Source organism: Agelaius tricolor, unplaced genomic scaffold (genome assembly GCF_023055355.1).
Source record: "Agelaius tricolor isolate 1412-34295 unplaced genomic scaffold, bAgeTri1.0.p SCAF_2, whole genome shotgun sequence".
NCBI lineage: Eukaryota > Metazoa > Chordata > Aves > Passeriformes > Icteridae > Agelaius > Agelaius tricolor.
This window is the reverse complement of record NW_027269262.1, coordinates 92,594,617-92,610,205: the sequence shown is the minus strand read 5'-3', so window position 1 is coordinate 92,610,205 and position 15,589 is coordinate 92,594,617.

Genomic DNA, 15,589 nt, shown 5'->3' with positions numbered 1-15,589 from the left:
GTTATAAAATGCAGTTATGAGATTTCTGTAATGTACAGTATTATTGACATTCATCAGAATGTAAAGACACAAGGAAATTTATTTTCTGTATGAGATTAAGATTGAAAAATATATATGTAATGCTGGGAGTTGTGTATTTTTTGCAAGAGAAAGATTCTCTTCAGTTTGGATTTACAATCAAAGAGCAGAGAGATGCTGGGAAGCCACAGGCCAAAAGTGATTAAAAGGGACAGTGGCTTGTCCCAAATGGGAGCAATGGTGAAGTCAGGATGGGCATCCACATTTCAAGGCTTTCACATCCCTTCCTCACTGCCTGAATCCTGTCACCTTTCTGCACTCATGGCTGTGTAATTTCCATATCTCCTGGAGTCTCCATTTGGCATCAGTGACGACCCACAAATTGTCTGTGCAAGGAAAACAGATGCTCCAAGCTCAAAGACTAATGTAAAAAACAACAATAAATATAATTAAAAATAAAGGGGAGAAAGGGAAATAGCCATCAGACAAGTTCAAGCACAAGACAATCTAATCACAACTTGAAAGAAAATTGTTTATTTCACAGTTACTGCATTGGGAAAACATGTCAAGTTGTTTTCACAGGAGTCTGAAACCAAATAATAATAAATGTGAAGCTCATACGAACTTGAGAATTCCATTTTGTGGAAATTATGACATCTTCAGAAGAGATTTGTTTTACTGAAATGAAACAAAGCCAACTTTTGACATTTCTCACAAAATTTAATTGCCTGAAACATTCCTTAATTGTTTCAGCTCAATCAAGGCATTTCATTTTGTTTTGATGCATTGGAATATTTCTAGCTCATTTCACTACTGAAACTCAACATATATGTATAAAGAGAGAAAAATTGTCTTTTAAAATTAGGCTTTGGTTAAGTTTCCTAAATCAAAAATATAAAAAGAGATTAGCATCCATTGCCTATTCTAAACAGGCACTTGGCACTCTGACTGTACTGGTAATCAAGAGTTAGTCTGGTTATCTTTGACAATCTGATCTCTCAGTGACCAGTTGTCCCCAGCTTCCTTACTGGCAATTGCAGAACTGAGCAATATTTATTTATCAGAAATCTGTGAGCAGTCTATCTGGATGATTGATTCCTGTTCATGTAATGCAATCAGGAGGCCACATTTAGGTCAGGAACCCAAGTCCCAGGTAGGTCTCAGGCTGCTCAGGAAAGAGTTCCGTGTAATCAGACTCTGCTAAAGCCATCAGGTTACAAGAGGAGCCACACAGGACTGGGTAAGAAAATTAAAACCAGGAATAGCAACGCTCCAGCTTTTCTAAAATCAGACATCGAGCTGCTGAATTATTTCTAGGATGATCAATTTTTCATACTTTGAGAACAAAATATTGTCAAAATCATCAGTTTTCAAAAAAAAAAAAAAATTTACATTTTACAGCCAAAATATATTCCATATGTGAATTTTAAAGACTTTTGCTGTCCAAGGGTGGATTCAGCTCCATATTTCAGCTGAAAGCCTGGGCCAATAAAATGGGGTGGAAAGTCTACCAAAATTTCTTACTATTTAGTGTAAGATTTAAGAGTGTCAGAATACCAGGGTGGGGGAGAAAAAGGAAGGAGAAGAGGGGAAAAAAGGAAGATATTATATTTCTGCTGTTTCAATAGTGATCAGTGGTTTAGGAAACCTGACATGCAGGGGAGGAAAACAGGAACTGACCTTTCTGTCAAAGAAGGAGAAATGAAAGAGGCAGAATGTATCACTCTGCATTCTGACTTAGGTGGGAAACAAGGGAATAACTGAAAATAAGGGAATTTAGGCTTGGTACTGGGGAAAAAAAATTCAAAAACCCACAAACAAATAAGAAATAACACCCCACAAAAAGTCCCCTTACTGAAAAGAGCATAGGATAGACTGCACAGAAATGGGCCATGCTCTCTAGATGTCCAAAAACATTTCATATTCTCAAAAATAGTCAAACATCCATCACAGAACAGTTAATAATAATATAGTTAATAATAATACAGAATAGTTGAATAATACAGAATAATACAGAACAATTGATCATGTGCATTTTTTTGGTGCTTTCCAGCTCTCTTTTCTCTCAGAGCCTGGAAGACACAAAAAGGGGAAGACATGAATTCAGATCATACCAATTGTACAGGGGTTAGCCTTGATTAAGAAGCAGAGAGGTAAAGGTCTTTCCTAGAAGGGTTCTCATCCAGGGAACCATGGTTCTTTGGATATCTCAATTCCCTGGGTGGTTTATTATGTCCCTGGATTTTTCACACCAGATCCTGGCAGTGATTTGGCAAGAGCAAATAATTTCTGCCCACTGCTTCTATCAGTATCACCCACAAAACATCCTTTGGTGCTTCTGCTCTCTGTGAAGGAGGGAAGAAGGAAATCCAATCCTGATGAGCCTCAGCCTGCCAACTTTGCTGCTGAAGCAATGCATTATGCATGTGTTTGTGACAGAGAGTGGTGAGTTTAATGTGCAGAAATGAGCCTGGAGAGCTGTGGGGTTGTTACATGCTCTGCCTGGCTGTGCAGGTATTTGTGCTGGTTGCTGCTGCTGTGCCAATACTCCTGTGTAAAATGCAATCCCACCATGTCAGGACTGCTAGAGCCTCTTGTTTGCTCTGCTCTTTGGGTTGTACATCCTGTCATCACTCCATGTTCATGGCATTTGCCAGTAGAAATTGTGAAACCTTAATGAGCTGAAAAAATGTCGTCTAATCTCATTTCAAATCCCTCAGGAAAAACAAATACAGAAGCACAGAATCACAGAATGAGAAGGACATTAAAGATCATCCAGTTCCAAGCCCTGCCATGGCAGGGACACCTTCCACCACCCCAGGTTGCACCAAGCCCTGTCCAACCTGGCCTTGAACACTTCCAAGCATGGGGCAGCCACAGCTTCTCTGCCAATATTTCACATTGTCCCTCAAGCTCTTAAAATCAAGACAAAAGAGTCTAGAATAGGGTGAAGTTTTTTATTTTAGCTGACAGTGAAAATATAGACATAAATTTGATACCATGGTATAAAGCCATGAAGAAATTTGTGGGATACCAGAAGAAAAAAAACACAGGATCATCAGAAGAGGCTGAAAGGTTCTTCTCATTGCCAGTGTGCAGGGAAAAGGGAGAATTATTTTAACAAAACAAGGAGTCATCTGTCAAAGAATAATAAAACCCTGCAATTAGGCACCAAAAACAGGTAAGAAGGATGAAAAGTCCTCAAATTGCTGGAGGAGTTATCATGAGAAGGGTATTAACTTAACTGCAGCTTTAACCAGTCAAGGCTGGGCAAGATTGAGTATTTCACTTTGTTTTTTTTAAATGCCACTGCACTGCCCTTTGTCACATCTGCTGGGGCACCAACCAAATAAAAGCCTATTTATACCATTATTCCTTATATTAACACAAAACAAAGGTAATATTTCTTCAGCCAGCATAATTTTGACCCACTGCATTGACTTCCACTAGGACTTGAAGACTTTCCCCACAGTTCATAAATGTTGAGCTACTGTTTTACAGGACAGTTTATTATGCTACATGTGGTGCCACTGAAGTCATTAATTTCCCGTGGAATAAGCAATGCTTAGTCTAACTTGCAATTCTCTGCAGTATATTTCTCCATGCTGTAGCTGTAAAGGCTAACAAGGACCTTGATTGTGCAAATCAGAATAGATTAGGTTGGTGTGTTAAGATTATTTCCCTTTCGTTTAGCTCCAATAGCCCCTAGTGCAAGAAGGAGCATTGCAAATCATACAAAGTTCAAAATATGATATAATGGCACAAAATGAACCTTTTGCATGAAAAATAGAAAGAGTTCAATCTCTTTAGTTCAGCCAAAAGAAAGTTAAAGGAGCCATAATGAGATTATAAATTTCTATGAAGGGAAAATACATTGTATAACAGGTGCTTTCAGTTTAGCAAAACACTGAGTACAAGTTTAAAAATGCTTGTACCAGGCACCCAAATTATCATTTGGTTTCCTCTATGTTGGAAAAGTGTCTAACAAATAAAGCAGAGGTTAATGCTGGCAAGTGCAGAGGGAAATGAAGTTAAGGCTTTAATTGCAAGGGTAGTGAAGCACCAAAACTTATTAAAGTCACAGTAGATTCTCCATTACTGAGCAGGGGGAAGGGGTTTCCTTAAATTTCAGGATATTGTTCCAATTATCATGAACTCCAGGAAAACTCCTGGTTTCTTTGCTATGGGAAATCAAATTAGGAAACTTCAGTTGTGCCTTCTGACCACGTGAAGTTGTCATTGGTGTATATAGAGCAGAGTGGTCAGGATCTTTCAGCCTTTGCAATGCTGTGTCTTCCATCAAACTTGCAAAAAGGAGAAAGGAAAAGTGCCATGAGACATTTGGATATTGCTGAACTGACAGAGCTTCCTTCAGAGATGGGCAAATAAAAACAAATTAACCTAAACAGATGGCACAGAATCACAGAAAAGGCTGGAAAAGACCCCTAAGATTGAATCCAACCATTTACCCAGTACTGCCAAGCCCACCACTAAACCATGTCCCTAAGCAACACAGCTACATGTTTTTGGGAGCACTTCCAGCATGTTACAGCATTATATCTAGGACTGCTAAATCTGAGAAAGCAAATGCAGGCACAGAACTCTGGGATCCCAAAACTGGAAAAACCACCTGCTTCATCTCCTACCCATGCAGGATCACTCTCAGCAGCACAGCAGTTGATTTATTCAGGGATGGTATATTTATTGCCAAGCATCTTTCATCATGTGCAGAGGTTTCACTCAGCTGAAAAATCCAGATAATAATTTCCAATCACAACAGTATAATGCCCATTAAATTGTCCAGTATTTGTCAAATTAACATTCATCCCAATGAGTTAATGTATAATATTAGGGTGATCACCATCTTTATGCTGTCCTTGTTACTGTTCAGTGCTCAGTAAACTCAACTTTTGCAATAAAAGCACATTTGTAAATAAACAATCCCATGCTTCCAGGGCTCCCTGAGCACCATATCAAGCATTAAATGAGGTTGTTTTTAAAGTGGGCTCCAGCATTTCTGGTGATGAAGCTGAGAATCTCCAGGCCGCAGGAGGATGAAAACAGAAAAAATGCAAAAAATGTCACTGTGCTTTAGCCAACAGTGGTGCAGACCAGCTGGCTTTGACCAGGGTAACAAGAATCAATGTTTGCCTCACCTTCCCTATGAATAACATTTTTCCTTGTATTTATAGGAATTTCCTGTATTTCTCTTCGTGCCTATTTCTTCTCACCATGGTCACTGGACACCACTGAGAAGAGTCTGACTACACCTTCTTTATGCCCCCACACTGGATTTTTGTAAACATGGATGAGGTGTTTGCCCTTCCTGTGGGCAAAAATGTCTGGTCAGTTCAGAGATCAGAAGAATGGAATGGGGGACCTTGACATCTGTGGAGCTGGTTTCATGTCAGCCAAAAGGAAGATTTAGATAATTTCTCCCATGCTTGAATTACATCAGATTCTTGGAGATGATGCAGCTTCTCTGTCACCCTGAAAGGTAAAAGTGGTGACAAGGATGAGAGTCCAGCCCTTCAACCAGTGTCTGAGCTGCTGCATTTATTCCATTTCTAGGACACCTGATGGGTTTTAAAAAGCCATCAGAAAGTCTCCAAACCAGGAAAAGCCAGGAAAAAACCATCAGATGCTGCTGTTTAACACAGATTTTACTGTTCTTCCAGCTTGGAAATCAGATTATTCATTTTTATCCAGCTCATGACACCTACCCTTCCTCAAGTCCTGGCATTAGGAGTTAAGTTGTATCCCTCCAAAAATTCTGCAGGTCCAGTCTTAGATCCTAAAATGGAAAATAATGAGCAGCCCTGCAGATCCCCCTGGGCCAGGCACAGACAGCAAACCCTCCTTCCACCAGCCCAGCACAAGGAACCCACTCTGCAAATCCTATAAAGGCAAAACTTTGCAGATGTGCCTGGTTAAGATGTTTCTGTTGCTGCATGATAGAGTCAGTCTGAAAAACATGGCTTTCTCTTCATGCTCTCAGGACCTAACATTAACTAAGTTCTGCTCTTAACCCAGCTGCTTCCTGCTTGACATTTATCTGTGGCTTTGGCTCGAAAAGTCAGTTTGCACCGTCTGTTCTGTTTTCCTGCAGAGAAATCACCATCTGTATTTGCCATTGTTTGATGATTAGCTACAAGTAGTATCAAACTCTTCTTTTTCAGGTGTTTGCCCTGGAGAGAGATTCACCTGTTTCAGTGGTTTCACCTATTATAGGTTCAAATTCTCATTAATATAAAACTTTTGGGTTTAAAGAGCCTGTTTTGTCCCAGTGGTGATGGTTTCCAGCCATGGGGTACCCACTGTCAGGGGTGACTGTGAAAATCATGTTGGGGTCCATTGAGCTGGCAAAAGTCAAAGCCCAGACCACAAATCCCTGTTCACAAAAGATGCAATCCATTACCCTTGCCTCATATTTGTTAACTGCTCTTGGCACTAAAAAAACATCAAAAACACATATGGAAAGAAACAATAGGGGAATTCCATGCTGAGAAAAAAAAAATTTCAAAACTGTACTTCACTATAAAACTCATGTGGCTGCTTTTAGTGTCTCTGCAGAAGAAGAAGGAAGTAAAATATGCCTGGTGAAAGAAGGTCTTGCTCAAGAGAAATGCCTTGGAAAAATAATTTTAAAAAATTAAAAGCCTTGGAAAAATAATTTTAAAAATTAAAAGCACCAAAGTAATAAGGATATTTTTTTTCCTTTTCTGGCAGGAACCCCCTGACTATTAAGGAATTCTTTTTGGAAGAAGCTATTAAAATGTAATACAAGACACTTTTTCCACAGAAGCCACAAAATTTGCTGGCCAAGTTCTCCCTTGAAATAGTGAGAATTCTGTACCAGTGGAATAAGGAAAGATATCAGTGAATTGAAAATGAACTTTGTTAAATGTACAAAAAACAGTTCAGTGGGGTTATAACAAAAACTCCAGTGCATGTTAACATATTTTGCAGGTTCTGCACTTACCAGCCATGGCCCAAGGATGTAGGAATGGGAATCTTTTCAGGGAACCTCTTCAGCTCAGAACATGAACAGCAAGCCTCTCAAATCCAAGAGCAGGTTTAGACTGAGATCCAGAACTTCTTTTCAGAAGAAAACAAAGACTATTTACAGGAGCATGTAGTGACAGGACAACAGGGAATGGCTTTAAACTGGAAGAAAATAGATTTAGATTGCTTATTAGAAAAAAAAAATATTCACTGTGAGGGTGGTGAGGCCCTGGCACAGGTTGTCCAGAGAAGCTGTGGCTGCCCCATCCCTGGAAGTGTTCAAGGCCAGGTTGGATGGGGCTTGAAGCAGCCTGGGATAGTGGAAAGTGTCCCTCCCGTGGCAGGGGCTGGAACTCAATGATCTTTGAGGTCCCTTCCAACCCAAACCATTCCATGTTTCTGTGAAGAATTGTCTCCACCCTGATGGAATGACTGGGTAAGGATTTGAGTCCCTCTCCACACCACTGGTGAGAGCTACAGGGATTTTTTTTTTTTTTTTTTTGGTCTATGCAGCCATAGCTGCTTCTCTCCTCCCATTGTTTGCTTCTCCTTCTTTCCAAGGTCACCAAACCAGCTCGTAACAGGCTTCTCATCTGCATATTCATTACTCAGGTGAATAGAAATGCAAGGTACTGATGTTCAGGCAGCAGCAGACAGTTGTGTGCCAACACCCAGCAGTGCAGGGTCCTCAGCACCCTTTGAACACAGCACCTTCCTTTAGGAATCTTTAGTAATTCCTCTCCTGTTAATGTGCTGCATTCACCAGGCAGGTACCACAGGCTTACCTGGTGAACCCAGGGCTGTAGAGGCCTGGAAGTTACCTCTGCACTGTGTTAATGAGGTGGAAGCATCCTGAATGAATCCTGAATGATCTCCTGTGAACACTGCCTGTGTTTTCACTCTCACCATTGCACTCCAACCCTTTGTGCCATTTGAAATCCTTTGGAAAGGGACAAGTGTCACTGTCATATTTTCTGGAAAAATCCCTTTGCCAGGATTTCTTCTCCTGGGAAGATGAGAAGCCTCAGAGAGAAATTAAAACAATAATTATCTGATTGCTTTTCCCTAATTTGCTTCTTTGGAATGTGGTCTGGAGAGTGTTTATCCAACAGGTGGTTGTTTGATTGGTTTCATGTGAATTGTTTTGACTTAATGACCAATCACCATCCAGCTGTGTCAGGACTGTGGCGAGTCACAAGTTTTCATTGTCATTCTTATTAAGCCTTCTGTCTGCATCCTTTCTCTGTTTTTTAGTATAGTATTCTTTATTATAATATAATATCATAAAAAAATAAATTAGCCTTCTAAGAATATGGAGTCAGATTCTCAATTCCTCCTTCATCCTGTGGACCTGAAAAATACCACAGACATGCCTGCCCAGCACTGAGAGCTGGGGCAGAAAACATCCTGGTGGCGCCAAACCTTCTGCAGAAGCACCTGGAGGCCACAAGACATCCTCAAAAACATCTGAAAGGGCATGAGAGAGAGCTGTGTGCAGAGCCTGAAATATTAAAATATTAATTTACAGTCAACCAAGCACAGTCTTCATGGAACCATGCTGACCATATTTATATGAACAGAGAAAATATGGAGTTTGACTTTACCTTGCATTTCTTTAGGTTTACAAACTGCAAACTGAAAGGACATGAGACAAAGTGATCAGAGGCATGAGGGATAGCCAGAGGCATCTGGAATCCACAGCTTGACAGCAAAAGACCCCACAGTGGGTTTGTCAAAACTGCCACTGTTGTAACACTTCTCTGTGCAACAGAAAATCAGAGCACAGCAAAAAACAAATGAAACTTATAAAAGGAAAAATATGGGTAAGCACATAAAGGAAATTTTTTTTAAAAAAGGAAATAGCATGAGATTTTATGTAATCTAATTTTTTTTAATATCGAAATCTCGTCCACCTAGAAAAGAAAACATCATCCCCATGGTTTATATTTCTCTAGGAGAAGTTATTAATCTGTTTAAACTGCCTCAGAGTGTAATTATCACCCTTTTCTGTGAAAGCAAAGCCTGAAAATTTTTGATCTTTGGTATTATTTACTGAAGCTGTCCCTGACTCACCAGCACCCTCAAAATAAAAAACTGTAATCAATATCTTATTATGGAATTTTTTTTTTGAGGTAAATTAGCTTTTATTCCACAGACACCTATACATTTTCTCGTGTGAGTGAGCCTTTTCTCACTGGCTACCTACTCCCTTTTCATTTAATCTCAAGTCAAAAAACAGATCTCAGGATTTATTTTGAAAGAAAGCAAAACAAATGGAATTTTCAGATGAAGAGGAATGTCTGTACAGTGGAAGCAAGAGGAACTCAGGAGACCTGAATGCTCTCATCTGGCTGTGATTTGAGAGATCTGAGACTTCATTTCAAGCTGTAGTCATCTCTTCTCTTCCAGCCATGGCTGTACTGTAAAAAACTCTTATAAACTCTGAAAAGAATCAAAATCCAGAGCAGACCCCTTGCTATCAACCTGGTTTTCCTGAGTCATTATTTTCAATTAGTATTTAAAAGTGTGTCTTTTTTTTCTTCCTTATTTTGTTAAAGCTGTAATGAAAAAACTGCAATGTGCAACCCAAATGAATGACCAATATTTAGGACTGAACCTATAGCAAAATCAATAAATTTTTATTATTCTTGTTGCTGGGAAAAAATGTTACAGTAAGGATACTTTGAAATTTTCAAAGTCTTTATCCTAACCATCATGAAATAAAAAAATGTGCAGTTTGAAACAGTCAACAAATTATGTTCATACTATTATGCAATGTGTTAAAATAATAGAAATTAAATTGAGAGTCTTCCAGCAGCACTGCAAGACTGAATTGAAATGTGATAGATGGGTTCAGAGATATGAAACTCATTGGAATAAAAGAGGTAAAAGGATGAAATGACAACAAGAAACAGTTCAGAACCACGAATGAGCTTGATGGAAAAACAAAATGGGAAAAGTAGCAGTCTGAAATTGCAGAGCAGGAGGCATCTTTACTGTCATGTTGCTGCTGCCTCAATCTGATGTCCAGGTTCACTTGGTCTCTCATCCAAGTCAGTCTCTGGGTGCTCCAGGGCTTCTTTAAGGTCCCTGCATTTGGCCAGGGAAATCAAAGCAAAGAAATCAATGTCCTTATTTTGTACCCCATGGCTTTTTTCATGGACAGGACTGAGCCAGACTTGCTTTCCACCAAACTCCTGTTTCTAACTCTCTGCACCCAGGAGCCCCAAGGAAGCCAAATTCACCCTGGCACAGCACTCATGGGTGATACAGCACAAGCTCATCTTTATCCTGCTCCAAAATTTCCTTCTTCTCCAAAGGCTTTTCCAAGGTTTCTCACATCACCAACTGAGCAGACAGATAAATTCAGTCCCCCACTTTCACTTCTCATTCCACTGCCAAGGTGAAGCAGTCAGGAACTAAACCCTCCCCTGCTACACCCTCTACTAACTCACAACTCAATTGCTTACTGCTATAAGAGGTTTAAGACTTTTATAAAACTTCTTTTTTTTTTTTTTTTTTTCAGGGGTAGATGGTATTTATGGTGTGCTTAGGAGCTGTGGGGGAACAAAACCAGAAAATTTATGCTAACCTTCCCATCCTGCATTGTCCAGGACATTTTCAGTGTGTGGAAATGCTCAGCTCTTTGGAGGAAGGCACTCTGAGGGATCTCAGTGCAGCAGCCAACATTTGCTTAACGTCCCATTAATATTTAAACAACAAATTTGTCAACAGATTAATTGGCACTGCCACTTTCCAGCAGTTTTATGGGCACTTCAAACCACCAGCAGTCTATTGCTAAAAAGAAGCATGTAGCTTTTAAATATGTATGCATACAAGACAATACTGATATTAAGCACCCTGAAGAAAAAGCAGAATTGTAATCATGCTGAATTCCCAATGCTTCCTGTTCTCTCCAGAGAAGTGTTGACAGAAAGAGGTCATCAAAAATATTTAGGAATTACTTGGGCACTTTTTCCCATGGCAGAGAAGACATTGATGTCAAGGACCAAACATAGACTGGAACGAGCAAGGAGGGAGAGAAGATTTTAGATAATGTAAGAAGCCATTTTGTGGAATCATAGAATCATTAAGGTTGAAAAGACCTCTGAGATCATCAAATCCAACTGTTAACTCAGCACCAGCCCTCTCTGGAGGCTCTCCTATCCCTTCCCCAGCTGCTACTGAGGGAACCTGGACAGTTGAGATTTCAACTGATGCTTAAAAGCTGAAGTTTGGTGAAGGGAACTTTACCCCTGGTATGGAGCACCACTCAAGCCTCATTTATTAAATTCAATGGCTTTCCCAGCTCTATTTTGACAGGCACATCACAGTTAATTACAGGAATTATTCAGTGAAGTGGGCATAGATTAATGCATGTGCTTGCTCGGATCCATGCCAATAGATCTGGGAAAAAATTTGCAAGAGTGACAGACACTACAGTGCATAATTCCCCTGCTTCACTCATTAGCCAAGCATGTACCAGTTTCAGGAGCAGTGATCCAACCTTATTTGCTCTGCAAAGAGATAAAATCCACAAATGTGTGGGAAAGTGAGGAAAATGGGCACAGAGATAGAGACTGTAGCCCCTAATTGATCCTCCACAAAATGTATTTACTCTGTTTTTGTTCCCTGGTGAATTCATTAGCTCTCACTTAGCACCATTCTTTGGTCAAATGCTCAGGGAGGAAATAAATTGAAGCAATTTATTCTAGCACTCATAAAATACTGGTTTATTTCCACCTTTTGACTATGCAAGCCATGAAAGCAGTTACTCTTTGGAAGAGCAATAATTCTCCTCCTGGCCTCCAGAGGTTTTTTGGAAGAAACTCACACGAATGTGTATCTGTGTGTGGGCACACTCATAGCAAATTTCATAACAATTTCATGGTGTCACTACCAGCAGCTTAGGAACAAAATACAATCAAGGCACTTGAAGTTTTCTGCCAACCCTCCAAGCTTTTTTCTGGAGCCTTTCTCACTGGCAGTGCAGATTAGAGGCATTAATCACACCCTCTTGTGCTCCATCAGATTTCCTTCCTCAGCCAGAGGGTGAGTGAATGAGACAGAGCTACATTTCATGTTTATAAAGACTCATAGCTCTTAATTTTACTTTTAATTTTAAGCAATCAAGTAATACTTGTGTTCATTCAGCAGCTGTTCTGTGCCTCTGGTGAAGCAGGTACCTGCCCATTTGTGAGCTCAGGCCATATTTCTGCAACATCTAAACAAAAAGGATTTTGAGATTTACCACTGGGAAAACTTTTTAAAGCTTACTTACTTACCCTACCAAGCCATCACTCCTTGTTTAATGACTTTTTTCTGGCTGCATTTCAGATCTATTTCTTCATTGTGGATTTCTGTAATCAACATTTCACTTCAAACTTAACACAATTATTTGGCTTTATACCTGGCGTTTGAACTCAAAACTGAATTTAAAAATATATTTTTTTTTCTGAGATATTTGTTGCTCAATTTATTTCCCTTGCTAGGGTGTTATTGAACACACACTCCTTTCTTCTGTAGTGCAATATTCCAAATACAGGTAGCTTCATTTGAGTTTGAACTTCAGAAATGGGCAATTTCTGAACTTCCAAGAGTCTTTGATCCTCTAGAATCTCATTAAAGTTGCTCCTGAATACAACACTCTATTTTTGCAATCACTTTGCCAATTAATGTTAAAAAAAAGTCACTTATTAGTAAATCGGTGAGAGGCCATGACCTGATTATTTGGAATAAGAGGCTATTCCTGGTTTTAACAAAGGAGCTGCATCAACAGAGCTTTGATAAGATTCTGTTATATGGCTGCAAATAAACTGGGTCTGCGCTGATCCTGGAGAGGCTGCCTAGAACAGAGGCCAGGCAGTGTTAAAGGAATAAAGCAGGGATTTATTAAAAAGGCCTTTAAAGGACACACCTTGGGCAGTGCAAGAGCCTGGCCATGGCTCCACCCAAGATGGACCCTGGGTCACAAGTTTCCAGACTCTTATAAGTTTTGGTCCATTTAAATATTGAGTCAATTGTCCAATTACAGCTTCAGGTTATGAAGTCCCATCCTCCCAGTTTGCTCTCCTCAATTCTCTGTTTTTTGCACTTTTTGGGCCTGAAGCTGCAATAGCATCCTTGGTTCTGGGGCTGGACAAGGATTGTTTTGTCTGACTAAGCTGTGAGGAGAACTTGCTAGCACTTTATATGAAGTTCAGAGTTATACACTAATGCAGTACAGAATCTGGAAAATATGAAAGCTAAAACTTATGGAATCAACACAGTGTCAATTATTTAGTGGCAAAAGAGACAAATTGTCTCCAAGAGCTCCCCCTTGGCTGGAGAGGTGGCATCATTGCTCCTTAGCCAGAGTCTTTCCAATGGAAGAGAAAAATATTATTTCCAGATTTTTTTTTATTATTATTATTATTATTATTGGTGGTGGTGGTGGTGTTGCTTAAGTTACTATTCCATTGCAATTTTTCTTCCCTCTTCACATGAGGGAATGAGAACATCAATAATGTGGGGATTTTTGTCTTCAAGGAAAGATATCAATGTTTGATGAAGAGATATAATTCCAAGGAAACCCAAGCATGGTTATAATTAACACCTCCAAGTGTGTCCATTCTCATTTCTTTCTAAGCTGTGTTGCAGCTTTAAGTATTAGCAGAAGTCAGCCGAGAATTTACAGCTTGCAGGCTCAAATAGAAACAGCTTCTCCTAAACTGTACCAGAGCTTAAAATGCAATTATAAATCATGTATTTAATTACACTGCAATCTCTCTGTATACACAGAATATTCCAGTTAGCATAATCAATATGAAAGACAGAGAAAGCAGCAGCGTGAACTCTGAAATCTCAGAGTTAATTTACCCAACACGAGCACCAAAGCCAAAACAGCACTCCTCAAATCTCAGTTGCAGCAACAAACTCCTGGAAAAGCATTTTGCCTTCAGAATGGTTTTCAGTTAGTTTTGAAATTTGTAGTTCAGAAAGAAATGAGAGGAACTGTTCTGTTTGCAGTCTATCCATGCAGATACTTGAAGCCCAACAGGACACAGTTCTTTCAGTCTGCTTTCACCAGACTTGCTTGAGGGAGCTGATCCATCCCTGTATCATCCTTTCCATGACTCTGTGAAGTTAGGGATAGTTATCCCAGGACAACATAAAAAACAGCTATCAGCCAAAAATTATTTAATGGCTTATATTTCTAAGCACCTTAATTTCCTAGCAGCACCTGTCTCATACTGACACACAAGGAAAAGATCAGGAATCATGTTCTAGGAGAATGAGACACCAATAAAACAATCTTAAATACCCTTAAGAGGAACTTTAGCAAAGAGCAAGCATATGCATAGAAGTGGTATTTAGGTTTTGGGGGTAATTCCAAAGAGATCTTCAAAGGCAAATTTAGCAGAACTGGACAGAGGTTTTCAGAATATTGCTTTACCAGGAAAGCAGTTATTCTAGTACAAACAGGTAGGACAAAGTAAGACAAAAAAATAGCAGTTAAATGACAAAAGAATTAACCTTAATTTACTCTAATTAACCTAGAGATTAATTGGTCTTTGCCACTATATTCTGCCATCACACTATGGTTTTTATAAGTTATTCTTATTGGCCAATCCATCTTCAATTCGACTTTCCTTCTTAAGTCCTCATTACTATTCTACAGCTCAATAGCTTTTTTTTTTTCCACTGGACATGTTAAATGGGGGAAAAATAAAATGGATCAATATAGCAACTCAATTAATTCCTCATCTTAAATTCTAATAAAATCAATTTGGAGAAGTGTCGTATCGTTAAGCTTACATCATAACGTAGTAATTAGAAACAACTTTCATCTTGCTTGTTCCTTTGAAGATTTTAATGGCAATCAATTAAACATGCTTTGCTTCTCCATTAAAGACTTCCAAAATGGAAATTGGATGGGAAGTTAAAGATAAGGTGGCTGATTGCACAGTCCTCTCATCCTCCCCCATTTCAAATATTCCCCCCCAAAAAGTGCAGACTCACCATTAAAAAGTTAGCATGAGCATAGTAACCAGCAATAAGTTTTCAGTGAATAGATCATGTTCTAATAGAGTGCTGCAGCACTTTGGGATTTGCATATTTACCAAGCAGAAATTTTGGTGGTGCTCACTGAGCTCAAATCTCTTTTCAGGTTTACACTCAGACACCTTTAGGAGTTCAGCTATTTTTTAATTAAAAGGATGCAAAAAAAGCTTCTCTGTGCACTATTTAAATTAAAATGTTTCTGCAGGTTTAAGAGAGAAAATGATAAATTTTACATGCTGTTTCATTAACAGTAATAACAGCATCTTAGCAGTGATTCCCCCTATACCAGGTGCTGCACAGAAAACAAAATTAAAGAGGACAGGCCCAATTTCAATTTTTCTACAGTTTAAGCATAAACAACCAGGTACCTCCAGTAATTTTTCTCCAGCTAGGGATTTATGCCCAGGAGGAATTCACAAAGAAAACATGCACACCCAGTCAATGGCTGAACATCCAATTAGCTGCTACTCTCTGACATCAGAGAAATCCAAATCCCTTAATTGCTTGTGTTCTGCCTTATTAA